Source organism: Dermacentor silvarum, chromosome 7 (genome assembly GCF_013339745.2).
Source record: "Dermacentor silvarum isolate Dsil-2018 chromosome 7, BIME_Dsil_1.4, whole genome shotgun sequence".
NCBI classification, from domain to species: Eukaryota; Metazoa; Arthropoda; class Arachnida; order Ixodida; family Ixodidae; genus Dermacentor; species Dermacentor silvarum.
The window spans coordinates 23,853,135-23,875,258 of NC_051160.1; the positions used below are offsets into that span (position 1 = coordinate 23,853,135).

The 22,124-nt window shown below is 46.1% G+C and overlaps 1 long non-coding RNA gene across 1 annotated transcript; it reads left to right on the forward strand.

Annotated features, from left to right (window-relative positions):
* Positions 1-12,449: 12,449 nt before the first annotated feature.
* LOC119459439 (uncharacterized) lies at positions 12,450-20,621 on the forward strand. Its single transcript, XR_007468150.1, has 5 exons — positions 12,450-13,349; positions 14,710-14,820; positions 16,234-16,313; positions 17,594-17,642; positions 20,508-20,621. It is a non-coding gene; the product is annotated as an uncharacterized LOC119459439 (long non-coding RNA).
* Positions 20,622-22,124: the final 1,503 nt, after the last annotated feature.

The following is a 22,124-nucleotide window of genomic DNA, read 5'->3' on the forward strand; positions in this document are numbered from 1 at the left end:
TCCCGCGTTCGTCGTCGTCATCTCCTTCCACAGCTGGCTGCGTTGCCGCTCATCATTCCAGCGTAGAATTTCACTTTCCTGTCGTCGTAATAGGGAGGCCGCGTTTACGGAGGTATGAGCCATGCATTGTCTTACGTAACGGACAGATTTAATTTTGAATCAATTTAATTTTGAAGAATCGCAAATGGCAATGACCGGCGAATTCTGCTAACTACGCCACCGAGCAAACTCAAGAGATCGAACGCAAGCGACAACGGCAGACTACGGGCATACCGTACATGACGTCGTTCTCTCCGTCGCAGCCGAAGGTGTATGTAACCTCATAATTGAGAAATACTGTAATGAATCCTCGGGATTAACCCAGTGATAAACACCGGTGCCGCACGTTTCTGCTTCGCTGGTTAACCATCTTCACGGAGTGGAAGGGCCGACGAATTTTTTATAAGGCGCACCCGTATACCTTCGAATAATAAAAAGTTGCAGTTTAGCCCAAAGGCGAACCATCAATTGCGATAGCAAATTAGTAGAGAGCTATACGGAGTAAGGATAGTCGTTTTATCGGCTGCATAAACTTGGACACACATTCGCTTACTAAATGAATTAACAAGCCTGGTGTCAGCGCTCACAAGCATGAATAGATCACACTCGATGACCGCACACAACCGCTGCCAAAACGCTGGCGTGAGCAAGCACGGCCGCAACAGCGAGGGAAGGTTCGTGCGGTCTATCGCTTCAACGGAAACTGAGCGGGGGAAGTACAGCGCATACAAAGGTAAGAGCCGTGTGGAGATCGCTTTCAAGATACGTATGCGCGCGACCGCCCGTAGCAGCTCAAAGTACAAGTACGCAGTTGCTGTCAGTGTAGAAGCCGCAGCCCCTCACTCCCGCGCTGCCTTCCCGCTTTCCTCCTTTCGCGTGCGAGATTGCGTCACCAGTTCACCTTGCACACGGTCATAAGATACGCAGTTGGTGCCGCAGCCCAACGTCACCCTCCCTCCCACCCATCCACCCATGATCTTTCGCGCAACGGAAGACGTCGCGTTTGCTCGCCGCCATGCGTTCGCTCTCCTTGAAAGTGCGCGTCCCTCGCGTGCTTTCACGCGCACATACAGCATACGGCGCGTGGCGACGATTTTATCGCCCTTGGACTTTATACGGAACCTCACGGCGATGGCGACGACGGCAGCAATTCGCTTGGAGTGTCCATATAATTGCCACCGCAATAAAAATGGTGTGTAAGGCTCGCCTGTGTATAAGACGCACTTAATTTAGTTTAGTCGGCAATACGTCGAGGGCGCGTCTTATATAGACAGAAGTGAGACATACGGAAAAGGGTACTTGCAAATGAGACGTCAAAGCACTCAAACCGTTAAACGCCGCCTGCAATGTTTGGTTTGAAATGGTTATGGACGAGTAGTATTGCTATTAAAAATTAAAATGGCTAGTAATTCAGTAATTTTATTTAGGGCATTTAAGCAGATTATGTGCACGTGGGCGGTTAGCGGATAGTATCCCAGACGATGGCCTGCAAGGCTGTCAGCAAGCCTCAAGTACATTGAAAATTTCGTTACAATTCAAATTCAAAATTATTCAGAGGCCGCATTATCAGGTCCAAAATCATACTGCAGTTGGCCTGTAACACCAGTCAGCGTTACATTGTTCACAAGAAGATGCACTACAAAGAGGTCGGAATGTTTGTATAGCGAAGCTGTTTATGCGGACCCTGTGCAGTCGTTGTCGTTGCGCTAAAAGGGGGCCACGTGACCTAACGGGAGAGGAGGAAAAGAAGAGCTCAACAGGGAGAAAGGGGTTGGAGTGACCCCTTTCTCCTGTGGGAATGTTGCGAGAGGGTTCAGATCAAAAGGAGAACGGGCAGGGGGTTTGGCGTAAGCGCGCCGTCCAATACTCGTGTTGGAGGGGGAGAACGTGAGGCACGCCAACCAATGGCGGTGTAGAGAAAAAGTAGGTCAGCGGAGGAGTGGGGTGTGAGAGGAGTTCGCGTTAGCGTTGGTTGTATATACGGAGCTTTGGTCAGGGACTCTTGTCTGGGAACGTCGTAGAAAAAGCGTGAGGAACGCTCTAGGAACGCCGTCGTCCGTGGACGCCGACGCGTCCCATCCCAGCAAGTAGCGCTGTTCACAGCTTTGCTGTTCCACCATCTTCACGGAGTGGAAGGCGCAGTGATTTTTTTCACAACGCTAAAGTGTTCTTTTTCACACAGGGGACTATAATCTAAGATTAGTAATATGAAGAAACATTGCTATTTTATTTAGTTTCAGTGAACGTATGGCACAGAGAGTACATCTCATAAAAATGCAAGCCGGCAAATTTACACAGGGCAGTGAACACTCAAGTAGAATAAAAGGAACAGGAGAAACAGTCTGATAAACAAGAAACGCTGTAGGCATGTGTCGTGGCGTCCGATCAATGCCTCTGAAGCGCCGATCCAGAAGCTTCGTTGCCTCTCTGGAGAGTGGTACACTGCTCGACCGTTAGCATCAATAATGACAGCAGACTGGTAAAAACAAATTAGCATTAGTGCCAAGCCAGCATGAGATTACAAAAAATGCTGTCCCATAACAATGGCCCTCACGAGCTAACCTAGATGTTTCAATGCGTTTAATTCACATCATGTGCTTTTTGTAATGGTAAATTGATGCTGTTTCGCATTGGACATGTGTGGATAAATAAAAGATACGAACAGAGACCTCTTGGAACGCTGGGCTATTTGAAAACAAAGGGCCATCGCCAAATATACGAGTGGATGACTAGACACGCTTCAAGTGAACGAAATGTCCAGCAGCAAAGTTGAAAAAACAAAAATTTCATGGATGAACTGGGAACACCCCCCGGCCAAAATTGTGCCAACTACCAGATGAAATGAGCGAAGTAGAAGGCGCGTGAGTGCATGCGTACATGCATACAACCAACAGACAACATACATGCAGCAACACACACTCGCGCACGCATACTCATACGATCATATACGTACGCGCGCGTCACTCCGCAGCGCGAACCAGCATCAGCATACAATTACGAGAGCACAGAATATCAATGAAAGTTGACGAGCAAGAATCCCCAGCTTAACGCAATGCTAGACCCTGAGCAGCCCACCACTGATGAGCTAGAACAGCATGTTGCCGGAATGTGCATCTTTGCTTTGCGGCCGTGATACAGCTATAGGATAGCACGAACTCTAACAGTGATGTCATATATGTATTCGCGCCGTGACTCTGCAGTTCTGTACCGTTTCGTCGAGGCAGCACAGTGCGAAATACATCTTTTGAAGCTCAACGCCTTCGCATGTAGCAGTGTGCTGAAGTTTGGCGAGAGCAACGCCTGCCTCACTACGGCCAGCACTAGATGTCATCGCCTATGACGCAGGCAGGACAGACCTTGACGGGCGGTGGATATCAAGACAAGGGTTGCAGACTGAAACGACAAACAAGAGTCTTGTTAGTTGCCTGTCATCACACTGTCGCAGTACGGGTCGGAATAACTCGATATACTTACGCGCTTTCCACCTACTGCAGAGCGGTGACTATGTTTCTTCATTGACCAGGACACCAATCTGTATGGCAAGAGCAGAAGAGCAGACACGCGATCAGTCGCGGGATGACAGACGCTGAACGTCATCTGTCCGAGACAGGGCCAGATACAGTAACATGCCCACGCGCGCCATGCGCCAAGGTACAGGTTGCGTATCTGAAAATAAAGAAGAAAAAAAAATAAGGGCCGCTTGTTAAATGACGAAAGTTACCAGAAAGAACGCACTCACCATGACAAGCGTCATCGAGCTGTCGTGTGCGATGGATTCGTCCAAGATGGTTGGCTTGTAGAGCGACGAAAGCACGGTGTGACATAAAAAAAAACCGATGAGAAGATACACAGGACAGAAAAATGTGGCTACCCACCACCACCTTCGCTGCAGCGCACCGCTCTGCAGACCGAAGGCAACGTCCGTTTTTCTGATTCGCTAGAATAAAACTGACGCTAATTCCAGATGTCATTTACTTCCGCGATTCCACATTTCGCGTGCGCTAATGCGAAATCATGGCCGGGAAGGAATAAATAGCACTCGGAATGGGCCGATGACCCTGCCGCATTCGCAATGTTCCGAAGCATTCCCAATGTCAGCTAAGCCTAAAGCTACAATCGCCCCACCCCGTCCTGTCCGCTTCCGTCACGGCGGCGCCCCGATGCGGCTGCGGCCTTGTCTTGTCAATCAGTTTGAAAGGGTTAATATTGCCAATCGCTTAATTGAATCGCCGCGCCACCATCAACAGCTATATGGTCCCACCTCGTGAATTAGCTGCTGAAGCATGTAGCGACGACAGTTGCTTCCTTGTCCCCTTCGGAGTAGTACCACGGTCACTTGATTGTACGGGATTCACCTACGGTTGGGAAGACGAAAGAAAAATGAGATAACGACTAGCGAGACTTGAAACGCACCGTATTTACACGTAAATAACGCGAGGGCGGGGGAGGGGAGTTGGTCTCAGAAAATATATATATATATATATATATATATATATATAACATGAATTGATGCCGCAGAACGACGCATAAAAGCGAATGCTCGCCATGGCCTTATGCATTGCAGCTATCACTGCCGTCGCAACAGAACGCGATCTGCAGGCATGCAAAACGACGTCGTCCTTTGTGACACCCACTAAGTTTATCGGACAAACAGCGACTCATATACCCGCGACACAATCGAACATGACAAAGACTTTCACGGACTGTGCGGTGATGCACCGTGTGATATCGAAGTCACGTGGTCTACAAACATCGCTCGCTTGACGCGCCTGCACAACAGCGTTCTAAATCAGAAGAAAGACCGCGCAAAATACAAGGACAACTCGCAGCTCGACGGCGAGAAGGCGAAAATAAAATAATAAAATTATACGCTTTATAATCGTGTCACGAAGCCGAATATAACGCGAGGCTTGTTCCAACGTCGTAAATGTCGAGGAAAAAAAAAACTCGTGATTTGCATGCAAATACGGTAATTACGCAGCAGCACCTAAACTACGAAATACCCTCATGTAGACATAAGAGCGAAAAGTAAATAGCCGCGTCACCCTAGGCTATATACGTATATAGGGGTTCACCTTGTAAGTTAGCTGGTAAGGCGCGTGGCGACGACAGCTTCTTCGTTGTCCATGGGTTAAATGGCAAGGTCAGTTCGTTATGCAGGCTTCTCGTACGGGTGGAAGCACGCACACAAGGACAAAGAACCTGACGGTAAACGCGACTTGAGACTTACAGGCAGCAACGAAGGCGTTGGCGTCAAGCGGGACAGTTCATGCGTGAGAAGGGATGAAATCGCCGCCGGGCCTAGCATATGTTTAAATGTATGGCTTTTTCGGCTTGTTGGTTAGATCCATCAGAGGGGGTCATAGTGCTAGAAGACACGGACAAGAACGAGATCATCCTGTTGTCTCGTTCTTGTCCGTGTCTTCTAGCGCTATGACCCCCTCTGAGGTAGCATATGTATTCCAGGAGCTCCCATGGGTTCGTGCGACGATTCCGTAGCAAAAGCGGGTCCGTTAACCACGCTTGCAGAGGTCGAGGCCAGAAATGGAGCAGCCGTGACGCGAAGCATCGAAGCACGCCTCACAGCAGGACCCGGCGGTGGAAGCCATGGTTGTTTCGGAGTCGGTGCAGTAGTACACATAAAGCCCTTGTACCTCCGGAAAAGTATCACCATCCTTTGAACAACCCCGCTTCTCTCTCTCTCTCTCTGGTATCTCCGATTGGACGATGATAGCGCGCGCTTTCATTTCTTTATATACTTTTTTTCCCGCCTCAGAGCCATGTCGAAAGTCTCCCTGCGCAGCCGCCGTCGCCGGCGGCAGTGCGCGCCCGGCCTGAAAGCTTCAACGGGAGCTTTCGAGGGGCGCCACCGTCGACTTGCTTTCGCAAGCAAAAAGTAAAGGAAAAAACAAGCGTTTTAGGAGAGGAGACGGCGGAGGAGAGAGTAGATGGCAGTACTTTGCAGAAGGTATAGGGGTTTTAGGTACACACAGCGTCTAATGTCGACAATGGCTGCCAGAGCACATGGTACGATGCAGAGGTTCAGTTGACACGGGCGACGGCAGCGTGAAATTCAATATGACGGGCGGGATAGCCGGCTGCCCCGGCGGCCGCAGCAGCCGCTTCTTAAACCATATTTTAATCACAAATCTCAGCTGTTGACGCATGCGCTTCTGTGCCCAGTCGTCTTTCCTTTCTGCACCGTAAGTTATCGCCCTTCGCCACTGGATCGCAATTGCCGTTATCGCCGAGATCAACAACTCGGCGCACCCGCTGGTGTGCAAGAAAATAAACAAAGAACCAAAGGAACACCCCCATCCCCCTTGCGTAAAACTCCCTTTTTAGGCAGTCTTTAAGGTAATGAAATGAAATCACTGACAAAATCAGGCCTTCCGTAATAATGACGTATAACAGCCCGAACTTGGACAAAGGGCGGCGAAAGTTTGCGCTGTTATACCTCATGGATCAACACCAACGAGCCCGGTCTAGCCCGGTCACATACCTTCCATAAGCCACCAGCTTGCGAAAGTTACAGAAGCGTCTACAGCGGCGGTGGGCCGCGCTGAGGATTAGGGTACCAGTCGCAGTTGCATTGTCTATCAACGGGCCAGCGGACGCAACCACCGCCCTGTGCCCATCACGGTGCCGTCCTGCTTCCGTTGTGTTTGCGATGCGCTCTCACCAACTGCGTGACTTGCAACCCACGAGTGCGTATTGCGTAACGTGTTCCAAGTTCTGGATTTCATTTCTGTTCGCACCATCTCGGTTCGGACTGCTAGCGACAAGGGTTCGCCGTTCATTTGATATGCCCCCGCATTCTAATTGTTTAGATTTCATATGGCGCGCGCTTATATCTTAACGCCAATATCGTCAATATGCTAGCAGCGTGCTAAATCGCGTTTAACGATTAAAAATAATATTTTTTGAGGAGTCATTCCACTCTGAGACGATGAATGACCAGCCAAGCTGTAGCGCATCACACAGGGTTCGACAAGGCTACCTGCATTTATTTTCATCATTTGGTAATGGTAGTGACGATAGCTTTGTGATTACTGTGATATACATTGATACACAGTTGCTTTTGTGCTTGAATGCATAAAACGAGGTTTTGTTAAGAAAGTAACTGAAACGCCAATGCATTTCTACGCTAAGTTTGGGAATTTATATCTTGAAACTGGTGTGGTGGTGGTGGTGAAATTTCCGAAAAGGGTCCTGAAGGACACCCGACTGTTCGTCAAGGTGTAGAGGGCACCTCCCACGTCGGGACGGGCAGCCCTAGGCTCTCTGTCCTCTGCTCCTAAGAGCGTCGTCCCACTTGTTCTTGACCTCAAGATAGGAGGCCTGCGTCGCGCATCCCCACAACATGTGTCCCAAGTTCACATGTCCACCAGACTGTGCACAATTGAAAGTTCCGTCGTAGTCTGGGTCGATTCGGCTCATACGCCAAGGATTGGGGTACGAGTTCGTCTGTAGCAAGCGGAGAGTCACTGACTGTGCCCTGTTAAGTTCCTTGTTTGGAAGGGAGAATTCTCTACGTCCTAAATAAAAGTGCTTGATGAGCTCATTATATGTCTGAAGCTGGTCCTTAAAGGCCTTTAGAGGAGACGAGGGGGTCTGCAGGGGAGCGCGGTTGGAAAGTCCTCGCGCGGCCCTATGAGCGTATTCGTTAAGGTTCCGCTGTCCTTCCACGAAATCGCTCATATAAGCTGAGAACCAGACTGTAGAGTGGAAACTAATCGATCTACCTTCGAGTAACTTGGAAACCTTCGCATCTACCACTCGCCTAGCCAAGGCGCGAGTGGCTGCCCTAGAATCACTTTAGATTACCGAGCGCTGTGGATCTAGCAGGGCGAGCGCAATGGCCATTTGTTCGGCCACCTCCGGATTCTTAGTGTAAACAGAGAGTGCGTTGAAGACTCGTTCGTATGCGTATATTACGGCTATCGAAGAAGCTTCGTGACTGACCACCTGGGCAGCGACTACGAAGGTACTTTCTGTAGAATCCCTAGCACCCTTGGCCAGACGAGCCTTCGCGCGGGCGAGCCTTCTCCCTTGGTTAAAGACGGAGTGGACGTTCCTCGGAAAGGGAGGAACCACAATCGCGTCCCTGATTTCTTTGCTAAGATGTCTGACGTTATTCTTCTCACGTTCAGTAAAAATTCCCATAGTGACCAGGATGTCCCTGCCAGCTCTGGCGCCTGACAACCGGACGACCTGAGCTGTGCGCTGAGCCTCAGCGATTTCAGCTAGAGTATTGTGCACTCCTAGTTTAGAAAAGAGCTCGGTGGATGCGTTGAACGGTAGCCCCAGGGCTACCTTGAAGACTCAACGGATTGTGGTATCGAGGCGTTCCTCTTCTGTTTCTTTTTTCCAATCGAGCATATCCGCAACATGACTAATATGACAAAGGACGAAAGCGTGAATGAGCCTAATGCACATTCCTCGCTGATACCTCTATTTCTGTCGGCAATGCGCCGAAACATTCGTAGAGCATTCTCCACTTTGCCAGTTATCTTTTGTATCATCAAGCCATTGTATCCGTTACCCTCAATAGTCAGTCATGGGCTCTGATCGACCCTACTTCAGGGATGCGGTTACCATTCATGTCAAAGAGCACGATATGACGCCGACTATCTTGCTCCCAGCCCTTCGGTTTTCGTCCTGGCTTGGAAGGACGGTAAAAGAGCAATTCCAATTTCCTCGACGAGCATTTGAGGCCCGCTGGAGAGAGGCAGAGTTCCGTGGCCCCAATAGCCTCCTGCATTCGAGCCTCCCACTCTCCGTCGCTGCCTCCAGCGCTCCATAGAGTAACATCATCGGCATAAATGGTGTTTTGAAACCAATCAATGTCTAAGAATGTTTTGGCCAGCTTGGCCATGACCAGATTGAACAGTAAGGGAGACAATAGCGAGCCCTGTGGCGTACCCCTGTTACCCAGCTCATAAAGTTCTGATTTTAAGTCGCCAATGTGCAAGGAAGCGGTTCTGCCACTCAGAAATTATTATTATTATTATTATTATTATTATTATTATTATTATTATTATTATTATTATTATTATTATTATTATTATTATTATTATTATTATTATTATTATTATTATTATTATTATTATTATTATTATTATTATAAACTCGGTATTAGCAATCAACATATGTTATTCTTGTTAAGTTTGACAGTCGTAGAGCTTCCTTCTACCACAGATACGATGCGTGGTTTCCACCTGCTCTACGCACAAAGCCGCAAGTGGTTGAAACTTATCAGGATGTCTTATATGGCGTACATGAAAGCTCAACTGACCCTCTGGAACGCACAAATCTACTGATAGTTTCTATTCAATTTCTGTAGCTTATTTATAAAACGTTTACCCACCTACATTCAAACGAAGATGGGTGTGTGTGTGTGTTCTCACTTTGCCAACAAATAATGACTCAGCTGCTTGCGAAAGCTCGCTGATTACATCCCGCGACTTTTATGCTCGTACATGGCACAAAGGGTGCTTTTTTTTCTTTTTCCTTCTTTTGTCTCGGAAGGAAGTGCAATCTGTCGACATTGCAAAGACAGCGCGCTGCTTGATTTCTAAGTATGGCATCGCTATCAATGACGTAAAAGTAAAACAAGTTGTCGTTTCCCTTCTCGGAAATGCTCGGTCAATGCGTTCAACCCCGCAGGAAAGCAGGAAGGGGGCAGGTAACGAGGTTCCCGTCACTGAGATGTTATACTCAAAGGCCGATGGCTGCTTTCGGAAGACCGGCATAGCTATGGTGTTTTATATTTATATATTATGTGTTGGTAGTTCTTCTTTAAGCGTGCGTGTAGAGACAGCAACCACATGCGCTGATGTTTGAAGAGTGGTAGAGGCAGGCTTTTTTTCTTAACTAGCACCGATGCATGAATCATATCGTCTTACTTGCCGCTTTCATCGAACCTGATGATGTAGTCATAGCATCATTTGTAAGGAAAAAGCTTGTTTATCGCTCATTTAAAGCTTAAAGTAACTGCACTATTGCAGCAGAGAGGCCGATTGTCGAAATAAAGGTCCCTTGACTCGCTACAGATATGGCTAGATTCAGCTTATAACTAATATGGCCAGCAGAATGGCTCTAGCTCAATGAATCTCCCGCCAGACTAGACCCTTAACACTTCGATCCGCATTAGTTATAGGCAAAAGCTGCAGCCACATATCTGTCAGCCATTTCTGTCACGGACAATGCTCACGTGTTGTCGGACGGCCCGGGGAGCCGCCAGGCCATTACAGGCAAGCTGACCCCCCCCCCCCCCCCTTCGCCTTCCCGAAAGCGAACAGTCGACGTCCCCCTGGAGTAACGGCTACCACACTTCTCACCGATAGGAATGCAAGCAATGGTCGACCTCATCAGTAGCTAGACCCATAGGTGAATGAAAAGATGCGAATCCCGGACAAGTTTTTTTTTCAAAAATAAAGGTTATTGTCTCTTAGAACAACTGAAAGTTGGGGAAGTTGGTTGGGACTTATGGTATGGAAAGGCAAGAGTGCAAACATGGACACAACTTGAACGAAGAGTACAAAACAAACGGCGTTGGTGTTCTACTATTCGTTCTAGTTGTGTTAGTCCTTGCGCACCTTCCTTTCCGTGCTATTATCTTATTATCTCTCTCTTTCTCTCTCTCTTTCTCTCTCTCCGCCACTATCATCATCATCATCAGCCTATATTTATGACCACTGCCGGACGAAGGCCTCTCCCTGTGATCTCCAATTACCCCTGTCTTGCGCTAGCTGATTCAAACTTGTGCCTGCAAATTTCCTAACTTTATGACTCCTACAATTAACCCGCCACTATATATATATATATATATAATATATATATATATATATATATATAGTGGCGGGTTAATTATATATATATATATATATATATATATATATATAGGTGCGTGCGTGCGTGCGTGCGTGCGTGTGTGCGTGTGTGCGTGTGTGTGTGGTGTGTGTGTGTGTGTGTGTGTGTGTGGTGTGTGTGTGTGTGTGTGTGTGTGTGTGTGTGTGTGTGTGTGTGTGTGTGTGTGTGTGTGTGTGTGTGTGTGTGTGTGTGTGTGTGTGTGTGTGTGTGGTGTGTGTGTGTGTGTGTGTGTGTGTGTGTGTGTGTGTGTGTGTGTGTGGTGTGTGTGTGTGTGTGTGTGTGTGTGTGTGTGTGTGTGTGTGTGTGTGTGTGTGTTACCGCACGATTGGCCGCTCGAAGCACTTTGCGTGCATTTGCGAGCTTCTTTCACGCTGGGAAAAACACTTTTATGTAGCACGTATTGAGCAACGGAAAGCTGTATCGGGAGTTTTTCATGTTGCTCTACAACTTTCTCATTGACACTTTGATAATTAGGACAGTACTTCTCGAGTTAGATAATTAATTACAATTAATTAAATCTCAGTAACGAAAAAATACTGGCGGCTACTCCACTGTACTGAAAGCAATACGCACTAGGTTTGCTTCACGTAACGCCGTTCCTCTTTTTTAAATCGTGCTGCGTGATAGCTGGGACACCCTGTACATCGATAGGCTCGTGACTACATATTTACGTTCCCAATACACCGCGCCCCCAGTCTAATTATTTCCCATTTCAGAGTGATATCGTTCTTTCAGAATGGGTCATGGCGTGTATGGCCACGTACACCTGCGGAAGAGGATGAAGCGGTGAGAGAGAATGCTATTTGCCTAATTGAGCACATACAGTTCAGGCGGCGTGGTCGAACATTCTGCATTACTTCAAAGCGATCCAATCAGCCAAAAAGGTGACGCAGCTGTGACAACAGTTCGAAAGGAGTGCAAGCTGCACCTTCCACGTGAGTCTCAAAAATTCGCCTGCTTGTCGTTCTTCGCATTGTCGCGTGCGTCGGTCTCGGTGAGGCCGGCCTTCAATATTTGCGCAAATACATTTTTTTTTGCTCTATTCGCACCTTTCCTTCGACATCTGTTTTAGAATGCCTATTTTGCGCGCTCTTCCAGAAAATACAACCACAGAGCTGCCAAAAATGGCAGATACGTCTTGTCGAACAATAGTCGGCGCACTTGTGGCACGCATTTCCTTACCGTTCTAACCAACCCTTTGCATCAGAAACGCTTACGGCCGTAAGCCGCAGTCCAAAGTAAGCAAATTGGGGCCACACATCACTGAAATGAATGCATAGTCGTATGACATTGTCGTACAACTTCGAATAGTCGTAGATCGTGTATCGTACATCGAATATTCGAACATTGGCTTAGCGTATGTAGTCATACTGCACACGCCGATGGCATTTTTGGGCAATTGACAGATATGACTGTGCGCGCAATGTATTGAGTAAGCACTCTTTCTTTCCTTCATACTTTGGCCCGGCCAAAGAAAATCGCGGCTTAAAGGTGTAACCTGAGACGTGATTGGTGCACAGTACAAGAACCCACCGCTTGGAAGGCTGATGTTCTCCGACAGCGACAGACGCGAAACCCCCTGTCAACCGAGCAATTTACAACCCGCCGTGGTGGCTTAGTCGTTATGGCTTTGCGCTGTTAAGCACGAGGTCGGGGGTTCTTTTCCCGGCTAGGGTGGCCACATTTCGATAGGGGCGAAATGCAAAAACGCTTATGTACCATGCATATGGGGGCCCATGTAGCTCATTTGCTTGATTAATGTTACAAGAGCTGCAAGAGCTGCTAGGCCATTCGGATAGCCAAAAATGCAATAGTTCCAGATCCCACCCGGGACTACAGCACGTTTGTCTTCAACTGCGAATCTTTCTAATCACAAGACCCGCGTGGTATTTCCTTGTAACTTCTTGCTAACTTGAAGCGTATGCCAGTGATATGGCAATTTACTTGCCCCACTTGTGTATAGGCAGATCAAATACTTCTGCCGTAGTTTACTTTGAAATGATGTACAACTAGCTCTTCATTCATCGCTAGAAGGGCGACTCCAACTGCTCGCGCCTCAGTAAGCATCGTAAACGACGGCCGCCCCTTTTGCAGCGAAGCTTTGTGAGCACTCGCGAACAGTAGTAGCAGGTGGTTCTGACACCGAGAAGTAAGCATTTTATCGAGGACCTTCCGCTCGGCGCTATAGCTGTTGATACTCCTGCATCGCGATGTCGAATGTACGCGTCTGTTTTCTCTCTCTTACCGTGGTAATGTTGGCCTTGCCGTGCGTAACGACGTGGATTGACGGTCGACAGAGGGGCCCAAGTTGGGTGAGCATACCACCTGTTTACTTTGGGGAAATAAGGGAGTTCGCCCAGCTCGCCGCGTACAGGGCGTCAGCGGACAACAAGTACCTCTACCACGTCGTCGTCATCAACGAAGCGCGATCAAGGGTGAGTCTCTAGCGCCTTTCTAAAAATGGCTGAAAATATTAAGGCAGCTCCTTGTGAAAGACGACCGGGGGACACGAGAAACTAAAGCATAGCCGAACTAACAAAAGAAGCCGGTACAGAAGAATGCGCGAAGCTTTAGAAGTTGAGGAAACTTTAACGCTGCAACAGACTTGTCCCAGTGCCCCTTCTGCCGAACTTTCGAATAATAATCGTGCAATTCTCCTTCATAGGTATACATAATTTGTCAATGTGATGTAATAGGCAATGAGAGTCTAGAGGTGTCGTACTGTATTTTTCTTAGTGTATGCTGCCGATTCTCGCACTACTCTTCACACCAGTATAGAGTGTAGTCCGCTCAGCGCCCGTGACATTCTCTTGACATTCTTGCATCGCGGCTATTTCATTGGGGCTATTTCAATTTCGACTAGCTCATAAATTTATGATTACCCAGAAAAGGCGAACAGAACGTCTGCGTTCGCAGAACATGTTCCATGCATGTACGGTGCATGACTAAATTGAACATGGCCCGTCGGTCGGCCCTGCACACAATATATCATTGGCGTTCAAGAACAACAAATGTAGCGCACAAATTCAGATGTTTTTATTGGATGCAGTCATAACTTTCTGTCAGAGGACGGCGAAACTGACACAAGACAATGGTCATTATGCAGTGAAACTGTCACCGCATCTTAATAATATCAGAACACATCACTGATCACTGATATTGTGCTTCTTCAGCATGCGGCCTACACCACAACAAAGACATAACGTATGATGGGGCCGAGTGAAACGTGACACGTCACAGTGCAAGCAACGGGAACTGTTGCGCCATTCAGTGTTACGGAACATGTTCTGATAACAGGTTTACACAGCAGATGCCTATATTCATGTATGATCTGTGCTAGCAGTGTTCCTGTTCTCAACAGACCAAATCAAGCTTCTCTTCACTAAATGCTGCCAGTGTCCGCTTTGCATTCATGCTGCAAACACCATGGATCCGCAGTCGCAAAATTTTCTTAGGATAGAATCATGCGAAAGATACTATTTGAGACAATCTTGACGCTCGGCATACTATTAACGAAAGCGGCCAGCCGATGCGAAAGAACACTTACAACAAAAACCTTTGTGAATTCCGCCCTCGTGCTCAAACCACCGAAAAGCCGCGATCATTCTAGTGCGGCAAACACCAAGCTGATAACTACTTTGGCAAAGGTGACACAATCTAAAGCGAATTATTGGCTGCGCAGCTCCGTAAACCTGAAACGCGTCCGCATACGCAGCGGTGCCTACAGGTGTATTGATAGTTAGGGTGAGGGATTGCACGCATTGTCTCAGTCTGAGTGTCTATACGTCTCCGCAGCCGGAAGGCATGAGATGGCACATCCAGATGAAACTGAAGGTGGCGGAGTCCGTGTGCCTAACAAAACATGGCAGAAGTCCTACAAGACCCTGCCCACAAAGGCCCCATGCCGTAAGTCTAAAATCAAGGTCCATTCTTGTATATCCTACAAAACTGACCTGATCCGATAGCAACAATACATTCGAAGAGCCCAACGCCGCTTGCAGGTCTCAATTATATTTTAGAGCTTCAATCGAACCGTTTCGTGCATAAAGTTTTTACAAAAATTACAAAGACTGTATATTGTCTACGGGGGCCACAAGTCTGGTGATTCAGTCAGCATGACAATAATGGGCTGCACGAAAATTTCCTTAAACCTCTCACTTCAAACGGCCTTGCGAGTTTGTAAATTGGTCATTTTCAACAAGATACTGCGTTATAAGTCCAACCGTTCATAACGATCATGCAATGCATGCCCATAGAATCGTATTACTGTCATGCGTTTACGTAAATACGACTTCAGAATTCATAACGATAAAGCATAATAAATAACAACACATGAACGTTGGAAGCCACGAGCTCGATGATTAGACAACTCGCTAAACTACTCATCATTTCTATGGCAGCTGAACTATCTCTGCGCAAGGGTTTACTCCAGCAATTTTACGCAGGAAACGCCATGGTCTCGCGGACGCATTTGTTGTCTTGTTTGTGCTACACTAGTATTTCAAGTGAACGAGCGAAATACAACATGCAAAGTTAAAACTGGTCTGTCGGAATCTACAAGTACGCCGCATTACAATGACAGGGCAGAGCAGTTGCTCGTGGTCTTGTGAATCTAACCGCACAGTCTCAAGTTATTGCTCCGGGAAAAGCGACTGGCTGAGTGTTATTATTATTATTATTATTATTATTATTATTATTATTATTATTATTATTATTATTATTATTATTATTATTATTATTATTATTATTATTATTATTATTATTATTATTATTATTATTATTATTATTATTTTGTATATACAGCGATAGCCTCAAGATAGGTTGTTGCAGGAACCGGGACGTTACATCGACGTACAGGGCCATGCAATAAGAGACAGCCAAAAAAAATGAACGCAAAGTACAAAAAAAAAGTATCTGAAACAAGTCAAAAGCAGAATGCGTAGAAAAGTGACTCATAAATAAAAAGTTAGTGGTGCAAAACTTTAACCGTATAAAACTCAATGTAAGAAATGAAAACATAGAACAGGTATCAGAAAACAAATCCATCCACCTAAAAGCGGCAATGACAACTATATTGGGAAATAAATTCCTGTTTCTCTTCGCGATACGGTACGATATTGTCAATGTTGCAAGATTCGCGCATTTAGCAAGAGCCCGTAGATTAGCACCGCCAAAACGTTCAATTACATAGTAAGCCGAATGATGCAGTCATAGAGGCGAAGGCAATCAGAAACAGTTCGCGATCTTCACGCTTTAGCAATGCCGCATTTTGTTGATATGCTGCGAAGAACTAGAGGGTTTTCTTTATTTCTCTCAAAGCCCGTCCGGCGCTGCGAACTTGACATCATTCGCGGACGATGGCGGATGTTTGTACACGTTTACATGGAATGCGAGAGACCGTGAGTATGACATTTAATTACCCAAATGTATTCAAGAAAAGGGAATATGAGCGCTAAAATCAGTCACGTACCCGTCCGCTTTAATGAATCAATTATTTGAATAGTAGATTTTAATTTCAACTTATAATTTACTATATATATATATATATATATATATATATATATATATATACTACCGATCACAAGCTTTTTGCTTCTGCAACGTTTGCGCCGTATTTTCAGAAAAGAAATGTGCAGATTTGGAGCCCAACTTAATGCTAATTCGTGACTTACGATGACATTCAATGTTACAACAGCAATGCTGCCGTCAGACTTGGCACTGTTTAATTTATGCCACTTGCAATAATGGCATACGCGGCACGTTACCACAATGAGCAGTCGGGTAAACGTCAACCAATGTCGCGGGTCACCATTCTCGTGAAACGCTCATAGGTAAATTGCCTATGCCACAAGCGCATAGCTATTCAAAATTCTCATACGATGGGAGCGAGTACGTAGATTTCGCAGTACGAAGCGTCTGAAAAAGTTGCACTGACTACATTAGCTGGCGAAATGAACAGTCTGAATAGGCGAAACTACTGTGATTTTGCACAGTTACGCTGATAGTTTCACACAAACAACAACACTGTCCACAAGCTGACTCAAATACGATGCTTTGCTATACAGCACCATCAGGTGCCCGCACAAAGTGCGGTGGCACAATATTACTGAAAATATTTCGAATTCATTTCTCTAGTCGATCCATTTACTACTATGCTACTACTACTAATACTTTTTGTTCATAAGTGCTTTTCGCCGTTGGCAGTCTGCCTTCCTAATCATATTTCCAGCATTACGATTGGCTGAAATCTTCTCTTACGAACAGTTTTAGCGTAGGAACACTTTTGTGAATGCGGGCCTTCTCACAATCACACGATAAACGCGGTTTGGTAGATGGTGGCGCCATCTGTTATTGTTTCACCGCTATGTTAGACATGGCACCCTCTTTCGTTGCGACGAGATTGCGCTTACAATCTTTCTACGATTATTTTGTCCACCATTGCCGCAGATGATGCGTATTTCAAACTTATTATGGACGAAAAAAGCAACTAAGGCGTCCAAATGTGTGCTAAACAGCATACACTTCCGAATGAAACAGTCTGTGCAAAATTTCGGCGCGAACAAACCAGTTGTTTAGCCCGAAGAGGCGTGCAAGCCTGAAGTGTTTATTTACTGAATGTTGGGCATGAACCATTCGCTTTCTTTGCGTAAAGTGTACATAAATTTTCTGTCGTTCACAGGCACCACTAGACACGGGCCTTTAGCTCAAGACACTGTTCTGCAGTCTAGGTGAGTTTGTGTTTGACGCCTTTTGATGATTATGATGATGATTTCGATGTTGATGATGATTATCCTAATGATGAATACTGCGCACCACACTAGGAGATGAGAAAATAATATGGTGGTTTGAACGCATTGATAATTATAGGAACGAATGAAGAACTGGAAAAGGAAGAGCTGAGGACAAATGGCAATTATTTGTATGTGAAGCCGGACCAAATCAATAGAGAACATAAAATGAATATTCTTAAAGTTCACGGAATGATTGAGACAGGAAGTAATTTAGTATTGTATAGGGACATTAAGAAAAACTGGTATCAGCATCGCAAACGTTTTCTAGCTTCACACACATGTAATCACACACAGTGTCAAACACATCCCCGTCGCTAAAACCTAGTGACGCAGCCCCAAGGAAGAGTATAACTAAAGCACCTAAATTTAAACTAAGTTTATGAAGCGGAGCTTAAGGTAACTTTCTTTTTCATTTTATAATGAACCGGCGACAGAATAAAAGTGATAACACAAAGATATTGGTCCCATTGTGCACTTTTTAGCTTCATCTGGCTCTACCGTGGTAGACTTTAAAATAATTGATTCTTTGTGAATCTATCACAAAGTATACTTTCCGGGAAGACAAATTCTGCCATACTAAATAAAATTTAGAGGTACCAGATAAGCCGGCTACGGTTAAAGAGCGAGCCGTACAACTGCTCAAACTCCCTTAGCTTAAATCCCAACAGCTCATAGTCTCAATATGGAAAAAAACTGACTGGATGCGCAAAAAAGAACAATACCGTAACTCTACAGACAGTTTCTTTTTTCATAAAGACCCACAGGTGCAGCATACCTTTCCTCACAATTGTGTCTGAAAGAAAATATGAGTACGATCGAGTCGTATCTCGGTGTCTCCAGAAAAATTTACAATCCTTCAGTGTCTGTGACCCTTTTGTCGTGCCTATAGTTCCGAACCGGTCGTTGAATGTATGAAGAAACGTCAGCCAGTGAGCTCCTTTAGCACTGGCATCGAAGACTTACACTACTGTGTGCCTCAAGCCTCTCTGATGTAGAGTGTAAAAGAGTGCATATGCAACCCTAATGGTGAGCATATGCCACACAGTGTAGTATTTCCGTGCAGGGTTTTTTTTTTAAGTGTGGGGGTGTTCCCTGGAATCCACCTTTACCTGCTGTGGAAGGAAGGTTTTCGTCCAGTGATCCGGGGTTTTCATTGGCTCAAGCGTGGCGCCCGTTCTTTGTACCAATTTCTTGTCAAAGGTCGACAAAGCTCTAAGAAAGAACCCCTTTCCGGTCTGGCAGAAAAAGTTGTTAGATACGTAGATGATAGGCGTGCGTACAAAGGCAAGCTGATTGACGTATACTAAAAGAAGACCCGCTCGTCCGCGTCTGCCATGTCTTCTTCGTGTGTATGTGTACTTATTTGCACTATATTGAAAGTAACTATGGCATACTAAAGGTGTTCTTTCACTTGTGAAACCCCGTAAAGATGATGCGATCCAGTCCTTGACGTTCAACTGGTGTTCCATCCTGTAAATATATGTCTGCAGTTCAAACCGAGATCGGCTAAACCTCTGCTTAGCTACCAGTCGTACCACTCAAAGCTCGTCAAGGCTGGCATCGCCACAATTCCGTATTCACTCTGCAAAAGCAAGTCTTGCCCGAATTCGGTGGACCATAGTGTCTAAGAACAGGTCGTCAAACAACATGAATCCGGCTATCGCGAAGCAGCGATGGTAGGCAGCGTGTCAATACATGGAGAAGATTGTAAGAGCGGGCGTTAAAATCGAATCTACTAGACAAAACGACAACAGGAACAGGCCAATGGCCGTGATTCCTTATAGTCATGACGTGCCCCATCGCTTCAAGAGAGTGGCATCCAGGCACGCAGTAAATGCGATCTTTTCGGCCAAGAACAAGCTGAGCGGAATTCGCTCGCTTTTTCGAAGGTGGCTAAAAAGGTACGAAGGGCCGGCACAAGCGAAGTGCCAAATTGAACATGGCATTTTGTTTGTGTCATGTTTCCAATGTGTGGTTTACCATATTCCATTCACTTGTGGCAAAGTGTGCGGAGTCCTCACTGGCCGATGTTTTAACATCCGACTTAGCTAACACGATAGTTCTTTAAAAGGTGCTCCTTATTCTAACCTGGTACTGTATTGCTGGCAGTGCGGCTGCAAGCTTATGTTAGAAGACACGTCAGTTCTTTTTCGCATAGGGACACGTTATCTAGAGAGATAATTGATGTTTCTTGTAATCAGAGGCAGGGCGCCACGTGCGAAAGCCAACCTTCTGTGCATCTATTAGACAATGAGATGACGTGCCTAAACATTATATAATGAAAGTTTGGGTGGACTGGCTTTTTTTTCTCATCAGCCTATTGATGGCGTTGCTCATTGTTAGTTTACCTTGAAATATGCGCCTGCGCTTTACAACGCTAACGTTTAAAATGGTAATTTTTTTCATAATTTTGATTACTTTTTTCTCGGTTGTCATGTTTCATTTTGCTAAAGTCAGATCGCTGGGATAAGACGTGTATATAATACACGTGTGTTTCTGAATAAACCGGGGTTTGAATTATGGTTCGGTGGAAGTAAGGTTTGACGTTTGAAGCTTCTACCGTCCATTTCTTTTCTTAGTCCACCTTTTTTATTGCGCTGTTTATCCGTCACCACACATCTTTCCAATAACTTCTGATATTGAAAATGGAAATACGTCTCTTTAATAGTTTTATTCGTATTGCAGCCACTTACTATATTTCGCTCAGTCCACTAACTCCTGTACAACTGCAATCATATATCTCACTTTCTGTGTTTCTAGATATTTAGCGAGTGAACTTTTTTGTTCTTCTTTTCATTTCAGTCAATCATACCGAGGAGCTGACCCTGTGCGCAAACGGAAGCTGTGCATTCTTCAGTCCGTTCTCGAGCACCGATACAGCGACCATCGTGTAGATCAAACAACCCTTTATTGTCTGGAATTAAATTTCCTGCAAAATACATTACAATACAATTGCAACAGTTCATGTCGCAACCCCGTTTCCCCACTCACAGTAATATTTACTTCGCCATTCACCACACAGTAGTTTGCAACAAACTTCTTCGTGTCATCACCCCATTATTAAGTGCAAAGACTGCGTGCATTAATCAGTGCACAGACTTTTAGACATGCTCTCCAACGAGACAAAAAGGGAAAAAAATAAAGTGACGTTGCCCATACGTCACGACAACGTTCTACGCGTTGCTACAAGAATGCAATTTTGAGAAACCGCATCGAAAATATATGGCCCTGTGCTGCAGCATACGAAGGTATATATATATATATATATATATATATATATATATATATATATATATATATATATATATATATATATTGCAACGTGATTTATTCACGTGTAGACGTCAATGAATGCGAGAAACGTCAGGCGAACGTCAAGAAGCGGCGAGGCGACCAGCAGTCCAAAATCCGGGCAAGCGCAAGCTCGGGGCGCGTGGTTAGCACCAACACTGTGGCTTGCTTGCTGACTGCTTCGTCGTCGTCTTGTCTTCTTCATTACATTGGCCCCCGGGAAGTAGCGTAGCCATCCTGGCGACTTAAGGCGTTGACAGTATAGAGGGGTCATAATAGGGCTTGAGGCGACTCACGTGAACGATTTCGCGACCACGACGGCGTAAGTCTTGAGACGGTGTCAAAGGCTCAACGTCATAATTGACTGGAGATGTCCGAGCGAGGGTGCGGTAGGGCCCATGATATCGGGCCAATAATTTAGACGAAAGGCCAGGCGTACTCGGAGGAATCCAAAGCCAAACTAGGGTACCGGTAGCGAAAGTAGTGAGAGATCGGTCGGTGTCGTGCCTGAGCTTCTGGTGACCTTGGTCCTCGGTTTTCAATGAACGGGCCAATTGACGACAATCTTCAGCGTACTTGGCGACATCAGAAATTGCAGTGTACTCAGATGAGTCAGGTGTGTAGGGAAGCATAGTGTCCAGCGTGCATGATGGCTCACGTCCGTACAAGAGGAAGAACGGCGAGAATCCTGTAGTCGCGTGCGTAGCAGTGTTGTACGCATATGTGATGAATGGAAGGACGGTGTCCCAATTTGTCTGGTCTGACGCCGTGTACATCGTCAGCATATCCCCCAGAGTGCGATTAAATCGCTCAGTGAGGCCATTAGTTTGCGGATGATATGCACTGGTCATGCGATGAACGATGTTACACTGAACGAGCAAGGCTTCAATAGCATCAGACAGGAAAACACGTCCCCTGTCGCTTAAAAGCTCACGGTGAGCACCGTGGCGCAGTACGAAGTTGCGTAAGATGAAAAACGCAACGTCTCTTGCCGTGGCTGTAGGCAAAGCTGCAGTCTCGGCGTAACGCGTGAGGTGGTCCACGCTGACAATTATCCACCTATTCCCAGAGGCGGTCGAGGGAAGCGGGCCGTATAAGTCGATACCGACGCGGTCGAATGGACGGGCC